Source organism: Tachyglossus aculeatus, chromosome 4 (genome assembly GCF_015852505.1).
Source record: "Tachyglossus aculeatus isolate mTacAcu1 chromosome 4, mTacAcu1.pri, whole genome shotgun sequence".
In the NCBI taxonomy this organism is placed as follows: domain Eukaryota; kingdom Metazoa; phylum Chordata; class Mammalia; order Monotremata; family Tachyglossidae; genus Tachyglossus; species Tachyglossus aculeatus.
Genome location: NC_052069.1, coordinates 92,078,666 through 92,087,911, shown reverse-complemented (window position 1 = coordinate 92,087,911; position 9,246 = coordinate 92,078,666). Strand labels below are relative to the sequence as shown.

The 9,246-nt window shown below is 43.2% G+C and overlaps 1 non-coding gene across 1 annotated transcript; it reads right to left on the bottom strand.

Annotated features, from left to right (window-relative positions):
- Positions 1-4,307: 4,307 nt before the first annotated feature.
- Positions 4,308-4,445, bottom strand: LOC119927759. The gene has a single exon (XR_005450732.1). It is a non-coding gene; the product is annotated as a small nucleolar RNA SNORA7 (small nucleolar RNA).
- Positions 4,446-9,246: the final 4,801 nt, after the last annotated feature.

Here is a 9,246-nt window from a genome sequence, read left to right as displayed (position 1 = left end):
ATCTGGTCTGACACAAGAGAGGGATACATTTTGACAAAAACATCAAACTGCAAATTGCTGGGTAACATAGTTTATTAATTTCTTGTTCTGTGGAGGAAAGTTGAAAAGGGAACTGCAAAGTTTATTTCCTGGATGTCTGCACCAAACAGTACCTAACCTTCCTCCCCACAATGAGCTACATTTTCATGGAGGCATACGTTAACTCTCTCGTCTTACAATCAGAATGGACATTCACAAACACACAAACGCACAAACTCACATATTTGAATGAAAGACATAATAAACATATATAAAAAAGGATTGTAGAAAACTGTGTGTAATAATAATCATAATTATAATTGTGGCATTTGTTAAGTGCTTACTAAGCGTTGGGGTACCCAAGAGAAGTAGAGTGGCTCAGAGAAGCAGTGTGGCTCAGTGGAAAAAGCCCGGGCTTGGGAATCAGAGGTCATGGGTTCTAATCCCAGCTCTGCCACTTGTCAGCTGTGTGACTTTGGGCAAGTCATTTAACTTCTCTGGGCCTCAGTTACCTCATCTGTAAAATGGGGATTAAGACTGTGAGCCTCATGTAGGACAACCTGATTACCTTGTATCCCCCCAGTGCTTAGAACAGTGCTTGGCACATAGTAAGCACTTAACAAAAACCATCATTATTATTATTATTAATCAGGTCAGTGAGTCCCTTTACCACCTGGGGCTCATAGTCTAAAGGAGAGGGAGGGAGGGAATTCCCATTTTACAGACAAGAAAACTGAGATCCAGAGGAGTTAATAATAATAACAATGGCATTTACGTATGTGCTTACTATGTGCAAAGCACTGTTTTAAGCGCTGCAGAGGTTTCAAGGTGATCAGGTTGTCCCACGGGGGGCTCACAGTCTTCATCCCCATTTTGCAGATGAGGTAACTGAGGCCCAAAGAAGTTAAGTGACTTGCCCAAGGTCACACAGCTGACAATTGGCGGAGCCGGGATTTGAACCCATGACCTCCGACTCCAAAGCCCTTGCTCTTTCCACTGAGCCACGCTGCTTCTTGACTTGTTATTTAAGTTGAGTGACTTGCCCAAGGTTGAACAGCAGCCAAGTGGCAGAGGTGGGCTTAGACTCCAGGGTTTCGACTAGGGCTTCCTCCATCTTGAGAAGGAAGTGAGATAAGGCATAATCCCCACCTCTGCTCCACTTGACTCAGGACCGGGGCTCGCGTGTTTATGAGAAGTGTGTGAATGGTACATTAAAAAAAAATCTGCATCTGGATTGAACTGGACAATGATCTCTGTACAGATCAGATTATCTCTGCATCTGAGCTGGATCACCGGGAATTTGGGCAGTCCAGAGAGTAGTTTTGCGTTGGGTGCCATTGATGGGAAATATCAGGTTGTGATCAATCAATCAATCAATCGTATTTATTGAGTGCTTACTGTGTGCAGAGCACTGTACTAAGCACTTGGGAAGTACAAGTTGGCAACATATAGAGACAGTCCCTACCCAACAGTGGGCTCACAGTCTAAAAGGGGGAAACAGGGAACAAAACCAAACATATTAACAAAATAAAATAAATAGAATAGCTATGTACAAGTAAAATAAATGTGGTGAACCAGAACCTGTCCAGGGAAATCACAGATCTAGCTAAGTAAGGACTGTGTATCGCCCCTCACCTCTCACAGAACTCAGCACGGTATACAATATTGATTGGCTATGAAACAGAGTGGCCTAGCAGAGAGAGCTTGTGCCTGGAAGTCAGAGGAACTGGGTTCTAATTCAGGCTCTGCCACTTTCCTGCCATGTGACCTTTGGCAGGTCACTTAACTTCCCTGTGCCTTAGTTTCCTCATATGTAAATTATATGTGAAGTTTCAGTAACCTGTTCTTCCTCCCTCCTGTGAACCATTATGGGACAGGAACTGTGTCCCAACTGATTAATCTTTCTGCATCTGTGCTTAATACAGTGCTTGGCACAAAATAACTTCTCAATAAATGCCATTATTATTATTTTTTATTATTAAGAATGCCCTGAGCTTGCCTCATTCTCAAAAAACCTGCCTGAAAAGTTGTGAAATGATACATAAGTGGGTGTGAGACTCTGAACTCCAATATCCCAACCTTACTACCAGCATTTAGCCAGCTATTCTTGCAACCTATAAAACCCTGCAGCGGATTATCTGCTGACTCCAAAGGTGGGACAGGATCCTTCTTGGAAAAATAATAATAATAATTGTGGTATTTTATTAAGCATTTATTATGTGCCAAGGACTGTACTAAGCGCTAGGTTGAATGCAAGCAAATTGGGCTAGACACAGTCCCTGTTTCACATGGGATTCACAATTTTAATCCCCATTTTACAGATGAGGTAACTGAGGCACAGAAAGGTTTAGTGACTTGACCGAGGTCACACAGCAGACACTTGGCAGAGAAGGGATTAGAACCCAGGTCCTTCTGACTCCATGCTCTATCCATTAGGCCATGCTGCTTCACTTATTTTATTCTTGGAAGAGCCAAGAATAAAATAAACATTGAAATATTAAAGGTGAAGAGTTCAGTCATCTGCGCTTACTGAATTCTATTTCATCTAATCAGAAAAAAATGTTTTAGCAGGTGATGTCAATATTTTCTTGACCCTGTTCTTCAGAGCTGGAAGGCTGGAATTTCTTAAGCCCTAGATGGCTCAGCTGCTACTTTTACATTTTAAAGATTGCCTCATTTGCCTTCTTATATTTGGCATCCATTAGCAAACAGGCAAAGTTTCTTTTTTAAAAAAATATAAAATAGGGCTACTAGATGTTTTGCTATCTTTATTTTTTGAATTTCGTCTTTATATCTTTTCTGGCCACTTACGCCAAGCTGCAGGAAGCAAAACAATCTTTTATTTGGCAATTTAGTGATGTGCCTGACTGGCCCTTGCTTAAGCCAAAATTTTGTAATGGATGAATCAATCAGTCAGTGATTTATTGAGTGCTTATTATATGCCAAGCACTGTACTCTTAGAAGGGTACAATACAATAGAATTTGTGATAAATTCCCTGTCCATAATGAGCTTACAAGTCTGAAAGGCGATGTGAACATTAATATGAATAAATAATTTATAATATATAATTTAAAGATATGTACATAAGTGATCAACCATCGGTAACCTTTGAACAACCTCAGCAATGAATGTGCCAGGCATTTCTCCGGAGGGCAATGGAGCAAATTTTGTTAGGAAAACATCATTTTCTTTTAACCTTTACTATTTCAAGGTGATCTGCAGCTAAGCCTTCACTAGGCACAGTGCCCTTTGAGCTTTGTCTTCCCCAGTAGTGGGGAGGAAGGGAGGGAGAGAAGGAAAGAGGGAGGCAGGAGGGAGGGAGAGAGAGAGAAAGAGAGAGAGATCCTTTTCCTTCCTGCAATAGATATTTTTGACCCTCTGTGGCTGGAAGAAGTGCTTAGATCTCATTTCAACAGCATGGTGTAGAGCATGGGTCTGGCAGTAGGAAAGACCCAAGTTCTAATCCCAGCTCTGCCACTTGAGTGACCTTGGGCAAGTTGCTTAACTTCTCTGTGCCTCAGTTATCTCATCTGTAAAACGAGGATTGAGATTGTGAGCCCTGTCCTCTGTACTATAAGCTCCTTGTGGGCAAGGAACGTATCTATTTTTTCTTGTATTGTGCTCTCAAGCACTTAGTATAATGCTTTACACACAGTAAGCACTCAATCAATTTGATTGACAGACTGTGTCCAACCCAATTATTTTGCATATATCCCAGAGCTTAGTACAGTGCCTGGCCCATAGTAAGCACTTAGCAAATACCACTATTTTTATTATTTTACATCTAAACCTTCACCCACCTTACAGTGTGCCTTTGTATTGGTAACCTAAGTCATTATTTCATTTACTACCCATCTGTAATTAGAGCAAGGCTCATCAACCCATGGTTCTTAAGATATAACTGACTCTTGGAGCTAAAAATGGATTATTGTTAAATTTGTTAAGCGTTTGCTATGTGCCAAACACTGTATGTATGGCTGGGGTAGATGCAATATTCATTTAATTCATTCAGTCATATTTACTGAGTGCTTACCATGTGCAGAGCACTGTGCTGAGTGCTTTGTTGTTGTCTTAAGCTTTAGAGTTGTGTCCAACCCTTAGCGATACCCTGGACACATCTCTCCCACAATGACCCACCTCCAACTGCAGTCGTTCTAGTAGTGTATCTATAGAGTTTTTTCAGTAAAAGTATGGAGTGGTTTACCATTGCCTCCTTCCATGCAGTAAATCTGAGTCTCCACCCTCAACTCTCTCCCATGCTGCTGCTGCCCAGCACAGCTGAGTTTTGACTTGTAGCAAATTGCCTTCCGCTCGCTAGCCACTGGCCAAGCTAGGAATGGAATGGATATGCCTCTGCTTGACTCTCCCTCCCATAATTGAGACTGGTAGAGTACTGGAAACTCTCCAGGTGTGACCCTGAGAGGTGGCTGAGTGTTTTAATCAGGTATATAATCGGGTAGGACACTGTCTCTGTCCCACACAGAGCTCTCATTCTAAATAGGAGGGATATCACCCCACATTACAGACGAGGAGATGGAGACATAGAGAAGTTGTGATTTGCCCAAGGTCACACACCCAGAAAATGGTGGAGAAGGGATCAGAACCAGGCCTGGGTTCTTTCTACAGCTATACTGCTTTTTTAAGGAGGTCTCAAAATAAGTATGAGGGGGCCAACCAACCCCCTACAATGCACAGAGCTACTGTTGTGCATTACACTGCAGCTGTAACCTATCATCTTTGAGCTGAGGTAGATGTCATGGGGCCCCTGGGCAAGGGGAGGTGAGGGGAAAGAGATTATTAACCTCTACGGGTGCTGACCTATCACACATCCCATGCCTTCTGCTCCCTTACCATTTCCTATCCCTTCTTATCCCCTCTCTCCTCTCCCTTTCTTCCACTGTTCCCTCTCTCCTCTCTGCTCAATCAGTTGATAGTATTTAGTGAGATCCTACTGTCTGCAGAGTATCGTACTGGACACTTTAGAGGGCACAGTCCATTTTTTATATTTATCTCCTGCCTTTCAGGAGATTATAATATAGCAGTATGGAAAGACACTAAGTAATTTTCAGTTGCTTAAGTAATAGGGGATGTAAAATATATATAAAAGTCAAACAATCAGTTGTATTTATTGAGCACGTACTGCATGAGGAGAACTGTACTAAGCACTTGGAAGGGTACAGTATAACAATAAACAGGCACATTCCCTGCCCATACCCTGGAGGTTGTGAGTGGTAAACAATGCTGAACTGGCACTTGGAGAGAATATAATAATGATAGTATTTTCATTCATTCATTCATTCTATTGTATTATTGAGTACAGAGTGCTTACTGTGTCCAGAGCACTATACTAAGCACTTGAGAATACATTATAAAAGTCACTTTTCTGACCGGAAATCGAATGCAGGCTGTGGTGGTAAAAGCACCAAATCTTAACCTCTCCACCACCAGGGAACCACTAGACCACCAGGAAACGGTATTTAAGTGCTTACTATATGCCAGGCACTGTTCTAAGTGTTGGAGTAGATACAAGATAATTGGGTTGGACACAACCCCTGTCCCACATAGGGCTCACAGACGTCATCCCCATTTTACAGAAAAAAAAGTGAGACAGAGAGAAGTTAAGGGATTTCCCTAGGTCGCACAGCAGACAAGTGACGGAGCTCAGATTAGAACCTATGACTTTATGACTCCCGGGCCTGTGCTCTACCCACTAGGCCATGCTGCTGGGTATAGCCTGGTTAGATGAGAGGTCAAATGAGGAAGACCTCCTCTATAAAATGGAATTTCAGAAGGGCTCTGAACAAGCTGAGAACTGTGTGGAGAGGGTTCCAGGCTGGGGGAAAGACTTGAGCAAGAAGTCACATGGAAAGAATGGAAAGAATATGGGCCTGAGAATCAGAGGACCTGGACTGTCAACTCGGCTCTTCCATGTGTCTGCTGTGTTACCTTGGGCAAGTGACTTTACTTCTCTGTGTCTCAGTTACCTCATCTGTAAAATGGGGATTAAATCCTACTCCCTCCTACTAGACTGTGATTGTCATGTGGGACAGGAACTATGTCTAACCTGATTAAGTTGTATCTACCCCAGTCCCTTGAACAGTGCTTGGCACATAGTAAGTGCTTAATAAATACTGTAAAAAAGAGAGAGAGAACCGAGCACAGTGATTAGGTTAGCTTGAAGGGAATGAAGAGTATGAGCAGGGAAGTAGCTGTAGAAATAGGAGGAAGATAGTTAATTGAGTGCCTTGATCCAATGGCCAGGACTTTTCTGCTTGTGGTGACAAGGAATGAGTAACCACTGGAGATCTTTGAGGAGTGAGAGATGTGTGAAGAATGACATTTTAGAAAAATGATCCAGGTTGTCAAGTGAAAAATGGATTAGAGAATTAGGAGATTGGAGACAAGGATCTCAGAGAGGAGGCTGACATGGCAATCAAGCTGGAATAAGACAAGTGCCTGGAATCAATCAATCATATTTATTTAGCACTTACTGTGTGCAGAGCACTGTACTAAGCGCTTGGGAAGTACAAGTTGGCAACATATAGAGACGGTCCCTACCCAACAGGGGGCTCACAGTCTAGAAGGGGGAGACAGAGAACAAAACAAAACATATTAATAAAATAAATAGAATAGATATGTACAAATAAAATAAATAAATAAATAAATAAATAGAGTAATAAATACGTACAAACATATATACATATATACAGGTGCTGTGGGGAAGGGAAGGAGGTAAGGCAGGGGGGATGGAGAGGGGGAGGAGGGAGAGAGGAAGGTGGGGGCTGAGTCTGGGAAGGCCTCCTGGAGGAGGTGAGCTCTCAGTAGAGCTTTGAAGGGAGGAAGAGAGCTAGCTTGGCGGATGTGGGGAGGGAGGGCATTCCAGGCCAGGGGGATGATGTGAGCCGGGGGTCGACGGCAGGACAGGCAAGAACGAGTCACAGTGAGGAGATTAGCGGCAAAGGAGCGGAGGGTGCGGGATGGGCTGGAGAAGGAGAGAAGGGAGGTGAGGTAGGAGGGCGAGAGGTAATGGACAGCCTTGAAGCCCAGGGTGAGGAGTTTCTGCCTGATGCATAGGTTGATTGGTAGCCACTGGAGATTTTTGAGGAGGGGAGTAACATGCCCAGAGCGTTTCTGGACAAAGACAATCCGGGCAGCGGCATGAAGTATGGATTGAAGTGGGGAGAGACAGGAGGATGGGAGATCGCAGAGGAGGCTGATACAGTAGTCCAGATGGGATAGGATGAGAGCTTGAATGAGCAGGGTAGTGGTTTGGATGGAGAGGAAAGGGTGGATCTTGGCAATGTTGCAGAGTTGAGACCGGCAGCTTTTGGTGACGGCTTGGATGTGAGGGGTGAACGAGGGAGCAGAGTCGAGGATGACACCAAGATTGCGGGCTTGTGAGACGGGAAGGATGGTAGTGCCGTCAACAGTGATGGGAAAGTCAGCGAGAGGGCAGGGTTTGGGAGGGAAGACAAAGAGTTCAGTCTTGGACATGTTGAGTTTTAGGTGGCGGGCAGACATCCAGATGGAGATGTCCTGAAGGCAGGAGAAGATGCAAGCCTGGAGGGAGGGAGAGAGAGCAAGGGCAGAGATGTAGATTTGGGTGTCATCAGCATAGAGATGATAGTTGAGTGAACTGGAGTGAACTGGAAAAGCATGGGACCTTCTCCCTCTCCACTCTTCCCTTCTTCTTTTCTTCATCTCTCCTGCTTCACTTCTCCTATCTTCCTCATCTCATCTTCCCTCTCCATTCATTTCTCCTGACTCCACTCAACTTATTTCCCTCTTGCCATTCACCCATCCCTCTTCTCTCCTTTACTTTCGTCTGGTCATCTCCCTTCCCTTCCCCATCCTTGCTGGCAGAAACAGCTGTTGCTATGAACTGCAGTGATGATGCTATCCCATTGCACCACGTGCAGCATTATTCATTCATTCAATCATATTTATTGAGTGCTTACTGTGTGCAGAGCACTGTACTAAGTGCCTAGCATTATGTAATAGCACCTCATGCCACATAGGGGATTCTAAATTATACGAATGGCTCTTTGTGCACTAATAAGAAGAAAAACTGGAAGAATGGGGTGTCCAGTTGAATATTTTAGATGTTAGAAATCCATGGTATTTTTGGTAGGTGGCTCTCTGATTTACTCTGCGATGGATGCAGGCTCCATGTGGGACAGGGATCCTGTCTGATGTCATAATCTCGTACCTTTTCAGCTCCGATCACGAAGTACTTAATAAATACCATAATTGTTAATGCGATTAGGGAATTGGGGAAGTTCTTCCATCAGTGTAAGCCTATGTGGGCTTGGTGTGTTGTGTAATTGAAGAAATTGCCTGGGCTCAATGTGCATCATCTAAGTGGGTATTTGTGTAATGCATTATGGGATCTGTTGCCTCAATACTGCTTTGAGAGCACTTTTTTCCCCCAGTGACAAAGGCATGCATCTTTCTTTTGTGTAGAGAAACTGAAATGGGGACACTGAGGACAGACTTATTCTCCCAGAACCTCTGGTCATCAACACAACCCTTCCTTTGGAACCCAGAGACTCCAGTTCCAACTCAAGCAACGACTGTCCCCACATAATTAATTATTTCTGCTAACCGAGTCCATTAGAGAACAGAGCAACAGCCTTTGGTCACTGCTGGTTTGTGTGGAGCCCAAAGGAACATTAGGACCTTAATTAAAGTTGGATCAGACCATTAGCCTAAGTAATAATTTAAGCATCTTTTAGTAGCACCAACTCTCAACCACGTTAAAATAATTCTGATGGTGAGCAAACTAAGTCATTTAAAGGCAGCTCATGTTCTCTGTATTTTTTTTCTGGATTGCTTTGGGAATAGTTGATAATTTATGAAGGCTTACACCACCAAATTAATTACATTTTCCTGATGCCACATGCCTTTCTTTTTATGCAGCCTAACACTGAATCATAAGTAACAATCCCCTGGTTATTTGCGCTTTCGGTTTAAGATGTAGCTCACTACGAAAAGTAATGTTTTTTAGTTGAACCATCTTATTTCAGCATCATTATTGTTAAAGTTATGTCCACATTTTCTTTCTGTCAGCCTTCCATTTATATTAACTAGAATTCGGGGTTCAGAATCTGGCCTGGGAAATGACATTTTTAACAGAGCCGGGAGAAACTATCCATCTCTTTTTTAGTGAATTAACTTTGTGGGGAAGGCTTGATTTAGTCAATTTCCTTGTCTGGCTTGCATGCATA